General features: G+C 35.5%; 1 protein-coding gene across 1 annotated transcript in view; it reads right to left on the minus strand.

Moving 5' to 3' along the window:
- LOC129230043 (uncharacterized) overlaps nucleotides 1-22,486 on the minus strand; it is a 51,894-nt gene that overhangs the window by 12,148 nt on the left and 17,260 nt on the right. The window lies entirely within an intron of this gene.

The raw sequence follows: 22,486 nt of genomic DNA on the forward strand, positions 1-22,486 counted from the left end.
GCACTTCAACTATTATATAAATACTATAACATGCTCTTTTTTTTTCAGCACCTACTTGGACATGAAAATGATGCTGGCTTTAACTAACAGTTAAACATTCATATTTAAGCACCCCTAACATACTTAACAACTCTTCATGCCACCAATGTTTTCATCTTTATATAGTGATGTGGATCGGGTAAATACCCAGCGGGTAGGTAAATATTTTTTGGGTATTTACCCAAGGCCTGGGTAAATACCCAAAAACTGGGTATTTTATAAAAAATGCAAAAAAGTGAATGAGAATTTTTTTTAAAAATCTAAATATGAAATAATTGGTAAAACTGATATATACATATATATTACACAGTTTATAATATTTTTTATTGAAAGACTTGATGAAATCATGAAAGAAACATATCGTGAACCAAAGAATCTTTCTTTTCAATGTCATAATTGGAGAAGTATAAGCAATTCATTATGAACTTCAGGATTTCAAAATTACAATCTAGGTTAGTCATATCCAAAATGAAAAAAAGGAAGCATGAGGGATGTTTGGAAGAATAAACTGAGAAGTTATTAAGACACTATGGTGTTATTTTTTTTATTGATATTTAAGTGATAACATGGAAAATATAGAAACAGTTTTCACATTAATAAGCAAAAAAAAAAAGCAAAATTTTCTTTTCTGTTGCCTTGCTCATTTGCATTTGTTCCCCTGTAGGTTGGGAAGGTAAATATTTTTTTGGGTATTTATCGGAAGGCAGGGTAAATCCCCTAGTAATTGCGCATTTTGAAAAAAAATTTTAGGTGGTATTAAAAGGTGACTATTTTCTTTTTTAAACATAAACCCAAATAAAATATTAAAAATTTTAAATGAATTTTAAATGTTATGTTTATGTATATTATATATATATATATATATATATATATATATATATATATATATATATATATATATATATATATATATATATATATATGTGTGTGTGTGTGATACAGAATACACCTGAACAATTGAACTAAGTTTGGAGGAAATTTCTGCATAAGATATAGGTAAATAAATAGTAATAATAAATTGAGCGACATTTCGTTACATTTTGATGTCATGCAGGGACATATTACTGGGTTATAAAAGACTAGGACCTTAAAAAATTGATGTTTGCTTTCTTTTTGTAACCAGTTAAGCTTTTTTTCTTTTTGTAGAATGGCTTTTTATATCTGAAATTTGGCTATTAGGCATATCCAACACATTTAATGTGAATATCATATTAGATTGCTAAGCTGTTTCACACAATAATTCTTTAAATATGTGATCAAAATACAATTTTTGGGCAAAAATTTATTGTTTTGTATATGATTGGTTGTATATATACATAATGGAATACATACAGAAAAGTATTTTAGTTGAATATAAATTTTTGGAATAAATACCCGGGTATTTACCCATTTTGGGTATTTACCCGGGTATATACCCTGGGTATTTACCCCTAAAAATAAATACCCAGGTATTTTACATCACTATCTTTATATGACAATGAGAGAAAAATTACAAACAACAATTGCAGACGTAAATTGCAGTGACACGGACCTGGATCCAGGAAAACAAAAGACAATCAAGAAACTAAAAAGGCCAAAAACCAAAAAAAGATATATCATCTATGTCAGGATTAATGGGATTCTATTGGTCATATGTTAAGGATTATGGACAAGTAGCTAAACCATTCACAGAGCTAATTAAAACAAATATTTTGATACAAATACCATGGAGTGAAGAAGCCAAGAGGGTGTTCAAAGAATCAAAGGCTAGGTCATGCAAAGCCTCCTTGTAACTCCTAGTTTTCAAAAACCATTTCAAATTCATACTGATGTTTTGGATTGTGTTTTGAAGACTTGTTTAATCTAACAACACAAAGATGGCTTTTTTTTTACGAATGGGTTCACAAACCAAAAGTTATTTAAACTCAGGAAAATTGGTGGCTCTTAGTAAAGAAACCTATATGGAGTGTGATTTGAACTGTAACTTAAACCCTGGTTTTTGGTCTGAAATTCGGATATTGATTGCAACAACTTCACGTAGCCCTAAGTTAATGAGGTGGGCTTTGGTCTTTCAACAATTCAATGTCGGGCTCTGTCCTACTACTGGAAAGAAAAATCAAGGAACAGATGAGCTGTCATTGTCAAAATAATATAGAAATAATACAGCCAAAGAAGGGACAGATGTTTCGATTTCCAAATTATATTATGAGTTTTTAAATCCTATTTTCACATAAGAAAATTCGTTTCATAATTTTTAGTTTTTGTAAATTCCCGTATTTATCTTGCCAAGTCACGAATGTTTATTCCATGATTGTAATGCATTTCTATGTGCTTCGTGCCATGCGATCATGGTATGCAGTCTTGAATGATATGCAAATACACCTGGCTATATATGGATGCCTCAATTGCCAAATCGATTACCTCCACTTTAAAAAAAAATCTTCATTTCTGCTTTAATAGTGCTTTATCAATGTTTAGCATGTGAATTTATATTAAAGTTTTGGTCCAGTACATTTCTGACCATATGATAGCAGAAAATGCCTATTTACTCCTATAGATATCACTGTCTTCTTCATAACTATTCTCTACTTTTTGTTTTCTGGAGTTAAGTCGATTTGGCTTTGGCAAGTGAGGCATTTATATAATGGTTCCGCAGATAATTTACTTTCCTATTTTTTAAGTTACCATTTCTTGGTTACTCAGCAAGCTGAATAGGCTGTTTTCGGCTATGCTCTTGAATGGGCAATTTGAAATTAAATTTCAATAGCTAACCAATTTTTATATTTGACTTTGATTTGCTGAATGACTCAACAAAAATTTTCGTATTGTGATTGTGCCAATTAATGATATTAAAATGCTTTGAGAGTGAATGAATTCATTTTAAAATTGATAATCATTTAAAAATTTGTTCATTTTTGATGTGGAGTGTGGACCTCATTTGGTATATCGGCAGTTCTCAAAAGGTGGGAGCAAACACAGACCTCAACTTTGAAGCTTTAACACCATATAACTTTCATTTTAATTAATTCAAAAATTTTTGAGTTAAATTATAATACACTGTATAGAGACAAGAATTGACATAAATTATGGAAAAAATTCTCTTCTAATACCCTTAAAAAAATACATTCTTTGCTAAAAGCCACAATTTTGGACATTCAAAATGTTAACTGAGCGAATGTACCATAAAAAAATTTCTTTTTAGTTTTTTCCATACGCTTCAAAAAAAAAAAAAAAAAAATTAAGGGAATAAATCTCAAACAGAAATTTTTTTTGATAATTTTCCAAATTAAAAAAGTGAAAGAAATATTATTTATTTTGTAAACAATTTTAGAAAAAAGGAAGTTAGAAGTTTGATGAATGTCCAAAAGTTACGATCTAGACAATGCTATTATTTGAGAACTAAATGTATGATTTATATGTGTTAAAGGTGTTTTTCGATCCTCAAAATCAATTTTTTATTATTTTAAAGTGTTTTCATATATTTTTATGCAGTATCTTTGAAACAAAATCATTTTTCTAAAACATATATGTGAGATGTCCAAACTGCGTTACAATCTAGATGCCAATAATTCTGTCCATTTTTTCATTATTACAAATGATTTTCTGTCTAATAACCTTAATAAAAAAAGGCTATTACAATGTTAATTTCTTTAATCCTTTGATATTTTGCACAATTAATACATTACGCATTGAACATTACATAAATAACAGTAGAAACACAAATTTCGATTGTAACAAACGCATTTAAGTAAACAAAACGGCAGCAGTTCATAACTCTGCAACATTTTGAACATGATTATCTGTTATATTGCTAACATTTTGGATAAAATGTTTTCAAATTACAACAACAAATTGATATCTAAACGGCAATTATTCAATAGATAATTCTTCAATGTTCTAATATTTAGATATTTCTCTCTTTGCTAAAGCTCAAAACTCGTGGTTGCCAGTTGCCAAATGCGACCAATTTTCAAATTTTGGCGACCAATGTGGCTACTATTCGCCAATGCAAGCTTCCCTGACCTATAGTCTTGACATGTGACCTTTCCCCAAATTCTTTTGTACACTAAAAGTTCGGCTATCGGATCGCCGGGGATGAAGGAGGGGGGAAGTATGTATTGTCTTCTTATCCACTAAACTTTCGGCCATCGCATAGGGGAGGAGGATGGAGGGGATGTATTGTTAACGACACCACACATTTGCTACTCTGAAGCTGAAGTTATCTGTTCAGGAAACAAATCATTTTGCTTTGACAAGATTTTCGACTAAAATGAATTCCTGTGGAGGAGGCAAAGGGAGAAAACTTTTTTCTGATGTCTCTACATCCAGTATTAAGAATTATTTTACCACGAAATGCAAGTAAGAAATTTGATGTATTTTAAATATTATTATATTTATATGCAATTGTAGCTAATTGTGCTATGTGTTCTTGTTCTCAATAGAAACAAAAATCACAATCACGATGGCAAATTTGTTACAAAACTTGCTATTTCGAAAACTCGGCTTTCTTTACACATTATCGTAAAAATAGACAAATTTCATACACTAATTTAGTAAATTATGCTTTTTACTTCTTTTTACAAAAAAGGAAGTATTCATTCGCAAAAAACTTTTTACCCAAAAATCGGCCTTAATTCCCATTTTGCTCACCCCCGAATGAATGTTGAGTTTTTGTTTCAACCCGACCACACGTGGATATGTCCATAGGAACGTACAGACACCCGAAATATCCATTTTGACGATCCCCGAGTTAATTACAACGAGTTTTCTCATGACGTCTGTATGTACGTGTGTATGTGTGCATGTATGTCGCATAATTCAAGAACGGAATGTCCTAGAAAGTTGAAATTTGGTAGGTAGACTCCTAGTGGGGTTTAGTTGTGCACCTTCCTTTCTGGTTGCATTCGGATGCTCCAAAGGGTGTCTTTTGTCCCTTTTTGAGGGGAAATCATTGTTAATTTCGATGTGAAACTCAAGTGGTGTTATAATTTGACGGACACTCGGCGATATATCGCCAGTCTTTTGGTCGCCAAGTTTTGTCGCCAACTAATTTGCCGTTTTTTTTAAACTTTTTTATTTTTAAATCTGGTTTTAATTTGGCCAGTGTTGGTGATATTTAGAGAGTAAAATATTGAATCATATTAAAACTGCCAAAAATGAGAAAATGACATTAAATTGGAGTAAAAGGAAATCATGTGATGTACACATCAGCTCGTTTGATCTTAAATTCGGTAGATAGCCGTGAGCCATTGGAAACAGATTTCAGTCCAAATTCTACTCTAGTACAAGAAGAAAGTGCTTCTACAGCTGGTCCAGAACAGAGAAGTGACGTGGAATCCGAAACTGTAGATATCCCTGAGCCAATGAAAGCAGGTTTTAGTTTGAATTCTACTATAGTATAAGAAAGTGTTTCAATAGTTGGTCCAGAACCGAGAAGTGACCTGGAATCTGAAACTGTAGATATCCCTGAGCCAATGAAAGTAGGGATCATTTTGAATTCTACTATAGTACAAGAAGAAAATGTTTTTACAGCTGGTCCAGAACTGAGAAGTGACCTGGAATCTCAAGCTATAAATGAAAAGTGATGAAAATGCCAGATTAAGCTCTACCCCAGTGATGAAAAAACACAAGAGAAATGTGCAAGAGGAATGGAAGACTGTTTCAGGTGATGTAAAAGCTACATTGGACAGGCAGGAAAATCTGATACTGGAAGGACATTCAGAGTGGGGCATGTGGTGCAAATGCTGTACCGAGTTTGCCCAATTGCTTGGAGTGTTATCATGTTTTGTCAAAGGTGATGTTAATTTCAAACCACCAGACAGAAAAAGAAACACAGTTAATAAACATTTTTCTTGTAAAGCACATCAAACCTCTAAATCCCAATCCATCAAAAACCCACCATCTGCATCTCGTGTCTACACAGAAATAACAAAACTTAACCCCAAATTACAAGAAAAGATGGCAAAATTGTTTCCAATTGTCTATGCTATGATCATAGAAAACTGAGCGGTCTCTAGATTTCCCTTAGAGTGCACTTTGCATGATTTAAATGGCATACAATTGGGCCAAACATATTGAAATGATATGTCTTTCAAAACCTTTTTAAAATTCATTGATAAAGACATTACAATGAGTTTGATAAGTGAAATAAATAATGCTGAAGTATTTGCAATATTGACAGATTTTTCAACGAGCAGATCGGTCAACGAATATGAAGCAGTTTGTATCCGGTATGTTGCACTTGAAGAAAAACCACAAATAAAATTCAAGTTTATTGGGCTTGGGGAATTTGATGTAAGTGCAGATGCTGATGGACTACTAAAGGCTTCAAGTATTCTAGATGCGGTTGGAATACAAAACGGGAAGGAAAAATTAATCTGCACCACTGTGGATGGCAGCATAGGCGTGCACACGGGGGTCACCAGGGGTACCGCAGTACCCCCACTGGCTCAAAAAAAAAAAAAAATCGAGAAAGAGAGAGAAAAGAAGAGAAGAAAAAAAGAAAGAAAAAGAAACGAAAAAGAGACGAGATTCAGGAACGTCATTACAAGGGAGAGGGGGCACCACTCCGCGTGACATCTAAAATGGATTTCAGAGTTTATAAAAAAAGTAAAACACATCAATTTTGAGAATTTTTCCTACTGCATCTAAATTCAGATTTAATCCATCAAAGAAAGATTACTTACTTTTTAAAACATTTTTATCTTAAAGGTAGGGGGAGGGGAGGGTACACCTCAAATTTTCCCCCCTTCCCCGGTAACAAGCCACTGTTAGAAACACTACTGTTAAAACGTACAGAGAACCGCAAAGGAATATTTTGCAATAACGTACCGATCGTTGCTAAATTATTGAAAAACATGGAGTATAAATCAGACATGAGACGTGTCCACCACTTTGATCTGAACAAAACTGCCCAATTTTCAGTGCAGACCCCCCCCCCCTTAATCTAACTTGCCCTGTATTAAGCAACCATAGAAATAGTCTGCCTTTTTTTGGCAACGAATTCATTTTTTATTTGTATTTTTCTCAGCCAGGAAAAATTTAAAATCTTCCGTCGTTTGAAATCTTTTCCAACCAGGTCCAACTATACGAAAATAGCCTTTCCATGTAGTGATATGTTTTCCTTTTTTCAGAAAACAGTGATACTTTTCTCAGGAAACTTCTTGCATAGTCTGAGTCTGAGAGAGACAAAAAGCATCCGCGGGTCACCAGACCTAACTAAGAATACATGTATTTGCAGAAGCGCTTTCGGCTATGCTTCTTCCTTCAGGCAGTTGCCGAAATCCCACGCTGTTTCTGGAAGAACATTTTTCATGAGAAAAATGCTCTGGCTCACTTAACACTTCAACAACGCCGCTGATCGCTTCACCATCCAAATGAGAATTGACATGTTCTAAGTAATTCCCCTAGGAGGATTGATAACATGTTGCCCACAGCACCTTCCAAACCTTCGGAGCTGAGGGGCTCCCCTTTCTCTTATTGTGTGGTACCCGGGATGGATAGAGTAATAAATCAGTGACATCTTACTACTTTTTGAGAAAATAGTCAATAAACTAATCAATACCATAAGGTCCTGTTCCACGCTCTATTCCCTCTTTTGTATTTTTATCATTTTCCCAACACATATGTTTAATGTTATCAGTGAATACTTTTGAACAAGGTAATGATTTTCAGAGAGGTTCCACTCTAACGTAGACGCTCGTCTGGGCATCTTAAGTTTTTATATGGGCATGATAATCAGTGGTTTTCTTGTATAAGGCTGCGTAGTTATTAGTTATTGCGTAGATATTTTATATTAGTATATAAGTGTTTATTTTTTTGCTTTAAAAATGAAGCGTCAAAGCACAACGATACTGAAATACTTTGCGAAGAAACAAGTAGTGTCCAATGAGAAAGGTAAGAAAACAATAAATGAATAAATTAATAGTTTAAAAACTAAACAGACACACAGTTGTAGCAAACAACAAACTAAACAAATAACTTTGATGTAAAAAAAAAGGTGTATGAGGAGCTCTCTTTTTATTCTTTGGTAAGGACTCTGCACCATTGCAAACTGCTAACGATGAAAAATTTAAGACATTTAAATCTGGACCTTTTATGTCCAGCCTACTCCGAAAACCGGACCTCCAGTCATATCTGTCCAAAAATTCAGATCTTCTATCCCTGGACCCCTCCCCTTCTCTATGGATCTTATGTCCGTTGGACCTTATGTGTGCGGGATCTTCTATCCCTCGGAATTTTTGGACGTGGATTTTCTCTTCATGAACCTTTTGGTTTTGGATCATATCTCCGGACCCCATTCAATATGAAGCTCCCTTCCTCCACGCTTTTTTTTTTTATTGAAGTTATTTTTTGGTCATTCTTCTTGCTGCTGAACAAACTTCACATGAAAACATTATTTTTTACTTTTTGGGAGCGTGTCTTTTTAGTTTTTTTAACTATTAATTTATTTTTTATTTTTTAGTCTTTCTACTTCTTTTATAAAAAGAAAATTTATTTTAACTAAAACTAGGATTTTGTCGAATTCATGAAATTTATTACTTTTTACTTTTTAGTATGAGAGTAAAAATCATATTTACAGTGCTTTGAAGTTTGACATGCATTTTAATCAGGGACTGATTTACTGCAGGGCATTCGGGGTCTGGGCCAGGGGCACCAAAGGAAAGGGGGCACCAAATTTCCAACATGAAAACCATAAATTTATTTCAGACTTATATTAAATGATTTCTGTGCAAAATATCTTACTTCAGTGAGATTATTGATGGATTTGGTAAGTGTTAACGAAGAAAATTACTTTTCATTTCCATTGTATATTTCTTAATAATTACTGTTATAATTAAATGAAAATATGGGCAATTTTGAAGAAAAATTACATGATTAAAAATGTGTAAGACGAAGCGCATTTCACAAAAAAATATCTTTTCATTAATAGTAGCTCGAAATTTGATACAACTGATGACGGAAAAGTATTCCTTTTGGAAGATATTTTTCCTTTTTAATTTTTATGGTTTATTTGATATTACATTGTGATTGTAATTAGTTATAAAAACTTTTGGTATTTAATTTTTACTAACTTTTTTCATATAAAATTGATATTTTAAAGTTTTCTTTTTATCAAAATAATATCCAACACACTTACCTTCATATTTTTTTGTGTGTGGGGGAGAGGGGCACCATATTTGTCAGTGCCCGGGGAATGTTAGTTGATGATCTGTGAGAAAAAAAAGAGATTCTTAGTTTGAGAAACCTTGATTCCCGGGTTGTTTTGTCTTTCGCGCAAAAAATGAGTAAAAAAAAAAGAATAGAATAAAATTTTGCCGCTTAGTGTTATTTGAAAAGTGCAGTGAACTGTTAACGGCCGTAGCTGTACAAGTTTAACTGCGCAGTTACGACAGGACTAAGTTTATGAGATTTTAAAATGTAGGACTATCGTGAAATTTTGTTTTTTCAGAATCTTCTACAAATGATAAACCAGGAACAAGTCAGATAGACCAGAATGAAAATGAACCTGTGCTTGGGCAAAATATCGGACAAGATACATCTGCTCTGGATGATTGCATGAAGTCGGGAAGTGAAACTAGGGAAAAAACCGATGTTATGGATCAAGCTCAATGTTCGGGCACATTGGAATTTTCCCAGACAATGACTATTGCGACAAATCCAATGACGAATACAAGGAAGCTCTTAATCCATAGCGACGACCCATGTCATAGTCTTCCAAGTGATAGGGTAGATAAATCGGCTAGGATTATTAGAGGACCCTATCAGTCCCGACTTGCAAGCTATCCCAGCAAACTTCTTTGGGTCAGGAAAGAATGAGAGAGTAACATCCTTCAACGCTAACTGGTTTGAAATGTTTAAGTGGCTAGAGTACAGTACTGAAAAAGATGCTGCTTTTTGTTTTCCTTGCCGATGTTTTTTAATTAATGACTGCTCCGTAACGAGGGCGGCCGAAGATACGTTTGTGAAAGCTGGATTTTCGTACTGGAGAAAAGCTGTGAACAGATTTAAGAAACATGAAACTAGCAAGTGCCACATTTCAAGCATTGTTGGATGGAATAGTTTTGATTGTAACCAATCAATTGATTTGCAACTTGAGGAAGCAAAAAGAAGTGAGTTGAAAGAAAAGGAAACGGCCCGTATGAAGAATAGAGAATACATGACTCGGCTTATTGATGTTGTCCGCACTTTGACCAAAGGTGGTAAGCCTCTTCGGGGACACAACAAAACCGAAGAAAGCGTTGAAAGATGTCTATTTTTAGAGATAGTTGGGTTACTTTTGAAGTATGATCCCTTTTTCAAGTTATACCACGAAAATGTCGGAAAGAACGCAACTTATCTCAGTAACAGAATTCAAAATGATATATTGCAAGCAAATAAAAATGTAATATTGAAGCAAATTATAAAAGAAGTAAAAGATCAAACAGTTTCAGTGATCGCAGATGAAACGTCAGAAGTCAGTCACCATGAGCAAATGGTGGTGGTTATCCGATACGTTCCTCTTGGAGAAGATTTCCCAGTAGAGAGATTTGTTGGTTTAAAGAGGTTGAAGAAGACAGACAATGAAACGATTTTCACATCCTTAGGTGAAACCTTGTTAGAACTCGGAGTCAAATGGGAAAAAGTTTTATCGGCATGCTTTGACGGAGCGTCAGCGATGGCTGGTCAATTTAATGGAGTCCAAGCAAAGTGTAAGGACGTAAATCCTTCCATATTGTATGTCCATTGCTATGCGCACTGTCTAAATTTGGCTTTAGTCAGTGCTTGTACCAGCCACAAGTCCAATCCGTTAATAACGGAGTTTTTCGGTGTAGTACAATTGTTGTACAGTTTCATCGAAGGAAGTCCGAAAAGACGTGCAGTTTTTGAAGACATAACGAAAAGTACAAACTCGAAGTTGCAGACTCTGAAGTCGCTTTCCGATACGAGATGGGCTTGTCGGTCAGAAGCTGTTTCTGCAGTTGCAGCACAATTTGAAAATATTGTAAAAGCAATTGAAGAAATAATTGACGACACGTTTGATGTAAAAGCGAGGGCCACAGGAAAAGGAATTTTGCATCAAACTAAAAGCGTCAACTTCATTGCCTGTTTGCACATTATGGATCCAATACTTCAAGTTATTCTAAAAAGCAGTAAGACTCTTCAAAGTCCAGATTTGGATCTTTGTGAGGCTGTAGAAGAAGTGGAAAGCGTAGCTTCAGCTTTAGTCGACATGAGAAATGATGATGCTTTATTTGAGGAAATTTACAGGAAGACAGAAGAGTTGTGCTTAGAGATGGACGTAGACGTGCCAGTGCCAAGGAAAAGAAGAGTGTCTGTTCTTTTGAACGACGCTGCATCAGCTCAAGATAACGAATTTTTTGCAAGTACAAAAAAAGAAGAGCTCAAATATTTTACATATTATCCTGTCCTTGATGCCTTAATTCAAGGACTAAATGACCGCTTTTCTCAAGAAACAAAAAATGTAATTCGAGCTATAGGAAGAATTGTTCAATTAAATCTTGGCCCAAATAAGTGGACCAGCACTGACTTAGACACTCTTGCTTATCACTTTGATATAGATCCTAATGCACTTAGCGCTGAATTGCGGATACTAAAATCACGCAAGGAAGAAAGTTATCCACCAAAAAGTGTTAGAGAATAGATTTCCTGGCTCGCACAATCACAAAGGGGAGCAAGATATGACAAATTTCTTGTGGCACTGCAAAGGTTTGCAAGTTTTAGTGCCAGTCACCAGTTGCTCTTGTGAACGCGCATTTTCTAAGCTCTCTATAGTGAAGACGAAGCTCTGGTCTACAATGGCACAAGATTGATTGGAAAATCTCCTCCTGCCATACGTTGAACAGGATCTTTCCGTGGCAGCAAGAGATAGTGATATTATTGAGGAATTTAAAATGATGGTTCCTCATAAAAGGAGAATGCTTCTGTAGTAGCTATAGAGTCATCGCATATTATTTAAATTATATTTTGTAAAATAATACTAAAACCTGTACATTTGCTTAAAAATATTTAATAGCATTAAAAGTTTCAAGCATTTCAAAACAGGATTATTTTAATTGTTTACACTTTCATTCGTCGTTTTCTTAAGTTTTAAAGACGTACGTATTGTTCTTGTAAATCTTAGAGCTCTGTTATAGGATGTGTTTTTATCGGTTTTTTATTTTCCGTAAGATTGTTTGCACTCTAGTACGTTCTGACACAAAATTATGCAGGTGTCTGTACATGAATTGGACAAACGAAAGGAGCTTTTTGTTCAAAGCTAAGATGACCAAACATCTTCCATTAGCGATTTAAAAAGAGTGTGAGGTAAGTTATGTACTTTCAGGTAAGTCATGTACTTTTCCAGTGTGTATGGGGGGGAGGAGGGCAAAGCTCAACTCAAGATTTATTAGAAAACGATGAAAATTACGGCCATTTGTATCCAATTCTTAATTTTACAAAGATGGGGGGGATGCTCTCCCCCTGAACCCCGTAAAGAACGGGCATGGATGCAGTGGTACCCCCATTACTGAAGCTCTGCGCACGCCTATGGATGGCACTAACGTTAATGTAGGACTAAAAGGGGGCCTTGTTTCAAAAATAGGTACTCCTACCTTTATTACATGCTACAATCATGTTTTTTATTTGTGTGTAAAGGACACCATTAAATTATCCAATGCTGCAGTTGCTGTGATTTCACTTGTCAAATCTCTCAACTCTTTTTACAGAACAAGTCCGAAACTGATGAGGGAGTTGAAGAAAATTGCTGAAGCATTTGCTATTGACTTTTTAACCTTCAAACCAATTTGTAACACAAGATGGGCAGACTCGTTGCAAGCATCAATTGAACCTTTAATTCGCAACTATGTTGCAATTACTTTTCATCTAGAACAAGTGATTTCGCCACATTCCGAAATTAAACATACCTCAGAGGTGAAAGCTACAGCATACGGAATTTTAAATAAATTGAGAGACTATAATATTATTCATATCGTCTTTTCCGTTGCTGATTTCACTGACATAATGTCAAAAGTGTCCCAAGTTCTGGAGTCAAAAGACATTTTATTTAACATGGCATATTCCAAAATGAAAAAGAGTATGAATGATGTCAACAGAATGAAAAATAGTATAGAAGAGTGTCCACAATTGGTTGGATTCGCCAATGAGTGTGAAGTCATTGACCATTCCAAGTATAGATTTCAAGGGCAGATCCTAACAAAGCATGCCAACAAACGTAATAGTCACACGGAAGTAGAGCCATGGGACACCACAGTTGATTTCTATGGGAAATTTTCTGAAGTTTATAGTAAAAGAGTCCCCACTAGTTCCACACTACTCAGGGTATTCCAAGTTATGGATGCAGCCTTCATTCCAAATTTGGAAGAAAGCAAGTTTAAAAATTATGGGAGTAATGAAATTAAAGAAGTGGCTGAAATATTCGTGTTAGATGGAAGCTTGTCAGTTCTACAGTGGAAATAACTAAAGTCTTTAATAATTCTATCTAACTTTAAAGGCACAACAAATTTCCTCCACTTGTACAAGATTTTGTGCAGTGATTCAGTACAACATTTAAGTGAAATGAAAAAAATTGTTAAAATTCTGCTTTGCATACCTGCAAGTATTGCTGAAGTTGAAAGGGTATGGAGTGAAGACTTTAGAATAAGACTTTTTTTGACTTAGCATACCTAACATTTTTGAGGACTAAACTATTGTGTTGTAACTATTTTTACTAATGCATGTTTAATTAAATGTTTTCCAATGTTAAAATGATTCATGTTTTATTTTCTTCGGGCAGACTACTTCCTCAAAATTCAGTTGGTAATGAGTTGCCTAATTCTCATCTAGCTGTAGGCTACTAACTCAATAAGATCTAAATATATCCAACAGGTGGTAGTGGTTGATCTGCCCGGAGAAAATTGAATCATTTTTTATTATGGAGAAGGATTATCGAAATGTCGAGAAGTTGGGCTCCCATAATTGGGCTACCTGGTCAAAAGACATAAAAATGGTGCTCATAGAAAGGGATTTATGGGAACCCAAAAGAAACAAGAAGGGGAATTAACTAGTGCTGACAGAAAAAGATGTGGCCAAGCTTTAGCCATCATCTATTTAAATTTAGAAAAAGACCTAAAAAGGCTAATTGATGATTTGGAAGATCCTAGTGAAGCTTGGAAAGCCCTTAAGACAAATTTTGAACCCCCATCTTTGGCCAGAGTGGCCGTGCTATGGGAATCCTACTTCTCTTGCAAAATGCAAGAAAGTGAAACGGTGGGATTATTCGCTGCATGGTTGGGGGGAATTATTAACCAATTAGTCGAAAATGGATATATCATGGAAGAAAAAATCAGAACCTTCCAATTGATACATTTACCTTCAAATTTCAGCAGTATTGCTCAAGCCATCTACAGATGGGAAGAAGAGAGATTTACTTTCTCTAAAGTGAAAGACGAACTACTGGCTGAGGAAGGCAGGATTAGGTATTTGGCCAAAGAGCCTAATGTAGAAAATTCGGCAATGTTTTCAAAACCCGGAAACTCCGGAATAGCAAGTTGTAGGAGTAAATTCCTTTTTAAGAATAAAGTTTGTTACATTTGTAAAAAGAAAGGGCATATTGCGTCGAGGTGTTGGAGCCGAAACAAAGTAAAACAGGATAAGAGTTTTAAATTCAAAACCAAAGAAGACCCTCAGGCAGGAATGTTTTGTTCTGTAAATGAAAACGAAATTTCTGCAAATACTACCTACCCAAAATGTGAGGATACATGGCTATTGGACAGTGGCAGTACATCTCATTTTTGTCGAGATAAGTCATTGTTTGCAAAATTAGAGCCTGTTCAAAACACACAAATGGAGGTAGCTGTAGGAAACGTGAAGAGTCAGGTAGAGGGCATTGGGAAAGTAATTTTTAAAATTGAATCAGATGGAAAATTAGTTACCATCACCCTCAATAATGTTTTCTATGCTCCAACACTGCGACGCAACCTAATTTCTGGTTTGTGTATAGACAGACAGGGCTATAAGCTTAAATGGTTGCCTGGAAAGATCTGCATTTTTAATCAAGAGAATGTTAAACTATTTACAGCAAATTTAATAAATAAACTTTATCATGTCAAACCAAATTTTTATATTGATTGTGAAAATGTTAATTATATAAAAGTTTTTAAGACCAAGGGCCCGTCTGAAGGGGCCAACATGGTCAGTGTTGACATCGAGAAATGGCATAGAAGGTTTTGCCATATAAATATGGAGAGTATCACTGAAACAAGTAAACTCGGTGCAGTCCAGGGACTAGAAATTAAAAAGGGGAAAAAACCCAATTGTGATCCTTGTCAATTGGGAAAAATGAGGAAGTGCTCTTTTAAATCTATGCCAGAAAGGCATACTAATTCTGCACTTCAGTTGCTCTACATGGCTCTCATGGGACCCCTTCAGACCGAGTCCTTGGGGGGGAAGAAATATATTTTTATAATTATAGATGATTTCTCAAGAAAATCATATGTTTTCTTTTTAAAAGCAAAAAGTGAGGCTTTTAATGTTTTTGTCAATTTTCAAAAAAGAACTGAAAGATTCCTGAACTCAAAAAATTTGGCTATCCGTTCCGATAACGGAAAAGAATTTGTTAACAAAGATTTTGAGGACTATCTCACCAATCAGGGAATAAAGATAGAGCGGACCAACCCCTACACCCCACAAATGAACGGGGTTGTAGAAAGATATAATTTAACCATAATGAATGGTGTGAGGTCTATGCTCAATGATTCTGGATTGGGGGATGAGTTTTGGGTTGAAGCCGCTCTTTGTTTTAATTATGTAAGGAATCGGACAGTAATAGGAAATATGGACAAAATCCTTTTTGAACTGTTTTCTGGTCGTAAACCTTCAGTTAGACACCTACGTATTTTTGGGTGTACTGCCTATGTAGGTCAGCCTAAGTCTAAACTAAAAAAGTTAGATATGAGGGCTACTAAGGGGATCATGGTCGGATACGCCTTACGTACCAAAGGGTACAGAATCTGGGATCCTGAAACCAGAACAGTCACAGAGACTATTAATGTAAATTCCAATGAAAATGAAAAATGGGGGAAATTAAAAGTCCAAAATAAAAATGAGAGAAAATTTAACTTTATCAGGCCTATGGTGAAGTTCAACTTGAACAGGAAATCCAGGAGAGCATTGAGGAGACACCCTGTGAGAAAATTAAATGGGTTAGGGAAGCCAAAAAGAGAAAGACAGGGGATAGGACTGATATTTATTATACAATTGCCGGTAAAAATAAAGCAAGATTAAATTCCCTAAAACAGGTTTTAAAATATTGTAGTGAAAATAAAATAGAATATAAACCAAAACTTTTTGACTTTTCAACTAAAAATCCAATAGTAGGGGAAATCTGTGACAAGAGTGAAAATTCGGAAGAAGGTGAAGAAGCCCCTGAAGCAAGTTTAGTGGAAATTTCTATACCGAATTCGTATAGGCAATGTATCGACACCCCCGAGGTGGACAACTTGAAACTGGCCATGGAATCTGAATTAGATGTCATTCAGCAAAGAGATGTGTGGGAACTCGTACCTCCACCAGAGGGGAAACCAATTTTGGGAAATAGGTGGGTCTACGACCTCAAGGTAAATGACAGGGGTGAAATTGTTAGATACAAGGCCAGGTTGGTTGTGAGGGGGGACCGTCAGTCAATTGAATCATATTCCGAAGTTTTTAGCTCGGTAATTGAGTTTTCGCCTGTGAGAGTTTTCTTTTCTATTTTAATATGTCTTTTAAAATGGTTTCACTCACAAATTGATGTAAAAAATGCTTACCTATATGCTGATTTAGAGGAACAAATCTTCATGAGACAACCAGAGGGTTTCGTCAGTAAAAGTCACCCTAATTTTGTCTGTAAATTGAAGAAGTCTCTCTATGGACTACACCAGTCCGGAAGAAACTGGTTTTTTGAAATAGACAGTGTTCTTCGTGGTTTTGGTTTTCAAAAATTAAAAGGATGTAATTGTGTATATCACAGAGACAAAGAGACTTTTCTTCTTATTTATGTAGATGACATAATAATTCTAGCAAAAAATGAAAATTTAATTAAAAAGGTAATTAATGAAATTAAAAGTATGTATGATATAAAAGAAATGGGGAAAACCAGAAAGCTACTGGGGATTGAATTTGTGGAAGATAAAAATAATCTTTTTATTCACCAAAGCTCTTACATTTCGAAGGTCTTGGGGTTATTCTCAGATTACTATGTGCCAAATTCAACCCTCCCAATCTCAAAGGGTACAGTTTTGTCAAAAGACGACTGCCCGAAAACTGAGGAGGAAAAAAGGGAAGTAGAAAAGCTCCCATACAGAAATTTGTTGGGTTGTTTGGCATACATAGCGGGAAAGACCCGGCCTGACATCTCTTATGCGGAGAACATTTTTTCGCAATTTCAAGCAAATCCCAGAAAGAAGCAATGGGATTTTCTATTAAGATTACTAGGATATTTAAAGTACACAATATCATACAAACTAAATTTAAGCTCAATCAGTACCGTATTTTCCGGCCTATAATCCGCGGATAATCTGTTAAAAAAGTGAAATTTTTCGTGGTGCGTATTATAGGCCGGTGCGTATTATATGAGGTTTTTTTTTCTTTTACGCGCGGTGGTAAAGCTTCAATCGAGAAATCACAGATGGCAGCATGAGTCTAAACATAAACCGCAACTTATCTGAGTCATCGCTAATGCGCATGCAGCTGAAGCGGAGGGAGAGAAAAGCGGTGCGCAGTAGGTATATGCTTCGAAATTACGATTGTTGTACGTTCGAGAAAAATGGCGAAGATGAAACGTGTTAGCTATACAGCCGAATTCAAGCTACAAGCAATTGAAAAGGCGGAAGAAGTTGGTAATAGGAATGCCGCTCGTTTATTCAACATCAATGAAGCAACCGTGAGACTTTGGAGAAAAAATAAGGACAAGTTTCTTTCGTCCAACAAGAAGCGGAGATCTGACCGGCATGGGAAACCCGCATGGCCTATGCTAGAGGAGCGCTTGAATCGCTACATGATGGATGAACGGGAGCAAGGCCATCCTGTGTCTACAGTTAAAATTCGACTTAAGGCCCGCAGCATCGCTAAGGAAATGGACTTGGCTAATTTCAACGGTGGAGCGACCTGGTGTTTTCGTTTCATGAAGCGATATAATTTGTCCATGCGCCACACGACGACTGTTGGCCAGAGCCTCCCCAACGACTGGGAACTGAAGTCCGAAAACTTCCGGAAATTCTGCGCAACGACAATTGCGGAAAATAATTTCCAACTATCCCAAGTCATAAATATGGACGAAGTTCCACTCTCATTCGAGTGCCCACCAAACAGAACTGTTGACTCACGCGGTGTTTCTACTGTGCACGTCACGACGACAGGACATGAGAAGAGTAATTTCACCGTTGTGCTTTCCTGTGCCGCTGATGGGACCAAATTCCCGCCAATGTTAATTTTCAAACGAAAAACCCTTCCAAAGGAAAATTTTCCGAAAGGCGTGGAAGTGCGAGCAAACGAAAAGGGTTGGATGAACTCTGATCTTATGATATCGTGGTTACAGAGCGTGTGGCGTCGCAGAGCTGGCGCTTTTTTTCGTCCAACTGCTCTCTTAATTATGGATTTACTGCGAGCACATCTAAAGGAGGAAGTGAAAAGTGCGATGAAGGTGGTGTCAGCAAAACCAGTAATTATCCCCGGAGGTCTGACGAAGAAGCTGCAACCGTTGGACCTCGGGGTGAACCGCTCGTTCAAGAGCAAAGTCCGTGGCCATTGGGAGCGGTGGATTTCTTCGAAGGACCATCAGTTTACTCCTAGCGGCAACATGAAAAGAGCTTCATATGCTGAAATTGCGGAATGGGTGAACTCTGCCTGGAATGCTGTTACGCCATCAACGATTCGAAATTCGTTTCGTAAAGCGGGACTCATTGCTAGTGAAGAAAGTGACTCTGACGAATCTGAAATTAATGTGCAGCCGGTCATTTCTGAAGATTTGTTAATGTTGTTTGACTCGGAATCTGATACATCTAGCTTTGATGGGTTTGATTAAAATAAAGATCATTTCTTGCGATATTTGTCTTATTTAGATATTTTTTACAGTTGCTAGAAGTAAAGGGTAGGTGAATATATTTTTATATTATACTGTTTTAGCATTAGTATCTGAATTTATAATATATTTTCCCATTAAGTAATCTGAATAATACAGCTTGGTTTATTTTATTTAAAATTTGTTAACGGAATTAGTTTTTAAGTAGTCATTTTCATGAGTGTCAGCAAAAAATATATGTTAATATAAATATGCAAGTGTCATACTCTAATTTCATAATTTAGAGAAGTTGGACGAAACATCGTTTATAATTGAGTGCAAAATGATTTTCGTATGGTAGTATGTGTTGTAAGAAATCTACCGAACGGGTGCGTACTATACGCCGCCCGCGTATTATCTGCCGAAATTTTTCGTTTTGACAAAAATATCGCGCTGCGGATTATACAGTGAATGCAAATTATAGGCCGGAAAATACGGTAGTGTAGACCTACGGGGGTTTTCCGACTCTGATTACGCCGCTAATCGAGAGAATCGAGTCTCAATGGGGGGGGGGGGGATCAATTTTGTGTATTGATCGGGTCCCAATTAATTGGAGAACATTTAAACATAAATGTGTTGTGTTATCTACAATGGAAGCAGAATATATTTCACTTGGTGAAACTGCAAAAAAAAATGGTCTGGCTGAAGAGGATAATTGCAGAAATAAGTGAATTAAATATTGAAAACCTCAAGCTTAGGGTTAGTCATTTATTGTGATAACACTGCAACAATTGATTTTTCTAAGTCTCCCATTGAGAATTCCCGTACAAAACACATTGATGTAAGTTACCATTTTTTAAGAAATTTAATTGAGCAAAAGATTTTTTTGATTAAATATGTGAGGACAAATGTAAACATCGCGGACATTTTCACTAAACCCCTATCTAAGAATTGTTTAAACAATTCTTAGCTTTGTAAAATTATATTTAATTGGGATTAATTTAAGAGAAAGGGGGGCGTATCAAATTTTTGAACTGTTTTTCAAATGTATTTTTGTAAATATGATGTGAATGTAGTTAAGTGTTTTTAGTGTATATAATGTGGTTTTTGATGAAATTCCTTCAAGAGGGGGGAACCTGTTGGGCTAAATGCCTTTATTTTTGTTTGTTGAAGGATTACATCAATATTGTTAACCCATTAAGCGCCAAGTCTCCCATTTTGGGAACCTTCAATTAAGATTTTTTTCTTCATCAAGTAATTAAGATATCATTTTGAAATTTTTTAAAATGAATGATAGAGAACCAAACTTCACTGGTAATTTTTTCAAAACGGTTTGGAATGTAAATTCTTTTTTGAAAAATTTTTAAATTTTGCAAAAAATTCTTGTTTTTGCATTACACAGGGAAAAAATTCCCTAAAAATAATAAATGCAAATGCAGGAAATTAGGAACATGGAATATGAAGTTCAATAGACCTTTTTTCAAATCGCAACAAACAGGGCCCAAGAAAAATAATTTAAAGTAGTTTTAGAGGACTTTATTTACTGAAGTCCCAAAATGGGAGACTTGGCGTGTTCTGATTAGTAGAGCAAGTCATGCCCAGTAGAAATCGTCTTCACCCATTTTGCATGAATGAACTCTCCCTTTTTTTCCTGTTGCAGCCACAGCCCCCTTTGTAGTTTCTCATTGTAAACACTCTTTTATTGTTCAAGGTCAAGAGCAGGTGCTTTTATCAAAACAAGTAACATTTCATTCGTTTAGAAGAAAGTTCTGGAGAAACAGGGGTGCCAATACTCCCTAAGGAGGATGACGCATCTCTCTGAATTTCTACAGATCACGAAAGAGATTTCCGTAAAAGAAGTTCAAATTCCCTTTAAAACTATTCCTCCCCCCACCATAAAATAATTTTATAGCTCAGTCAGCTCCATGCTCCCCTCCCCCTTCAATTAGGGAGGTTGAATTTCAATAGAGAAATTTCTTCACTATTTTTTTTTTTTTTTTTGAAATCGAAAATGTAGTAAGAATTTTTGACTTTGCTACGAGCTTCAAACACTATTAAAATAATATATTTTAGCTTAAAACAAGAAGATGAGTGCAGGATCACTTGTTTGTGAATCGCCAAATTCTTTTCAGATAGTTGAGAAAAAAACTTTAATCGAAATCGTTTAGATCACAGATATAATGCGATAACTGTCTCACTTTATATTTTTACCATTTATCGTAATTTGTTGGATGAAATCGGAGAAACTACGACCTTTGATAATTCCTCAATGCGAAGCATGCTAGACATTTATCTCTAAAAACATTATGATAATGAATAAATCATGTCATCAAACATGTTTGGAAGCAACTGAAATGTTAACTGCAAAAAAACCCTTGCCTATAATAACACAATTACACCATCAGGGAGCCCAAAAATATCTTAGTTCCATTTTATAAGATACATTTTATATAGTGCTTCATGTCCTTGTCATTTACCATTGCTCGATCCCCCTACATGGTTAATAGAAAAAAGCTACCTCTTCTCTTTTTGTGTATGAAAATCCTAAGGCTTTTTGCTAAAAGGTAGTAAAATGTGTGGGAAAAGTTCCATTTTGTACAAAAATGTATAAGAAAAAGGAATTCAACACAAATGAAAACCAGACGCGGAGTGATGTAAGGGCATAGGGGGGGGAGACGTTCTTAAGGGCCCCAACGGCTCAAGAAATTGAAAATAACTAGCATACTAATACTTATTAATGTTGCAAATATACACTGCTAGCCTCTACGGCTGGCCTCCACGGCTTTTGTTGCAAGGGGGCCCAAAATGTATAGCTTTGGGTGTCATGAAAACTTAAGAGTTCTACATTTTAAAGCTTGAATATGTAAAATATGTACATAAAGTACAAATACCTAGCCATATTAATTACATAAAAACGATTTTAGGGCTTTCTAATTGGATTTAGCCAGAAATTATTCAAGTATCAACATAGTGGCAGGGATATGTATGTTGTCCCCATTAAACGCCAAGTCTCCCATTTTGGGACCATACCAAATCTCCTAACCTAATAAATATTTTTGCGAAATTTCAGCTACATATGATTAGAGATGTGTATTGAATATCAAAACACATGAAAACTTAAGTAATTTCAATGTGGTTCATATAGCGGTGCTTAATGGGTTAAAGAGAAAAAAAAATATTTGTAACTTACCTTTTGCCATTCCGGAAAAACCTTGCACGGGGAATCCCATCCACCTGCCACCGACACTCAAATGTTTAAGTTTGAATCGGAAGTGATCGGGAAAATTAGTGGCACGCTATGATTGGTTACCGCCATTCGACAGAAGTCGGCAAACTTCCGACAGAGCACATGTTAATTACGTAAGATAACCTGTTGAGGTGTTAGGTGCCGAATATCGAATAAGATAAGGATTGAGCAATTTGCAAGCTGTGTGTTTCCGGAGTTGAGCTGCT

Source organism: Uloborus diversus, chromosome 9, assembly GCF_026930045.1.
Source record: "Uloborus diversus isolate 005 chromosome 9, Udiv.v.3.1, whole genome shotgun sequence".
NCBI lineage: Eukaryota > Metazoa > Arthropoda > Arachnida > Araneae > Uloboridae > Uloborus > Uloborus diversus.